A 275-nucleotide genomic window follows, 5' to 3' on the forward strand; every position below is an offset into this window, starting at 1 on the left:
CCCGGGAGCCCGGACGCGCGCGGGAGGAGGAAGGCCGAGGAGGAGAAGGGGGAGGGGACGCGCACTGGCGGGCAGAGGGCAGGGCCTGTCCCGAGGGAAAAGGGCCACGAGGAAACTTGAAGCAAAGATTGTGTGAGAGCGAGGCCATGGGAACAAGTGACAGAGACCGAGCTAACCCAACCCAGACCGAAAGGTGCCAGGGAACCCTGGGCAGAAAAGAGGGCGCGCACCGAGGGCGCACACCGGGACGCGCGCGCACGCGGCGGAGTGGGACC

General features: G+C 68.4%; 1 protein-coding gene across 1 annotated transcript in view; it reads left to right on the top strand.

Moving 5' to 3' along the window:
• The window catches only part of FAM212B (family with sequence similarity 212, member B), a 23,978-nt gene that overhangs the window by 11,563 nt on the left and 12,140 nt on the right, over positions 1-275 (top strand). The gene's annotated exons all lie outside the window — the stretch shown is intronic.

The sequence above is a fragment of the Myotis brandtii genome, unplaced genomic scaffold, assembly GCF_000412655.1.
Source record: "Myotis brandtii unplaced genomic scaffold, ASM41265v1 scaffold131, whole genome shotgun sequence".
Taxonomy (NCBI): Eukaryota; Metazoa; Chordata; class Mammalia; order Chiroptera; family Vespertilionidae; genus Myotis; species Myotis brandtii.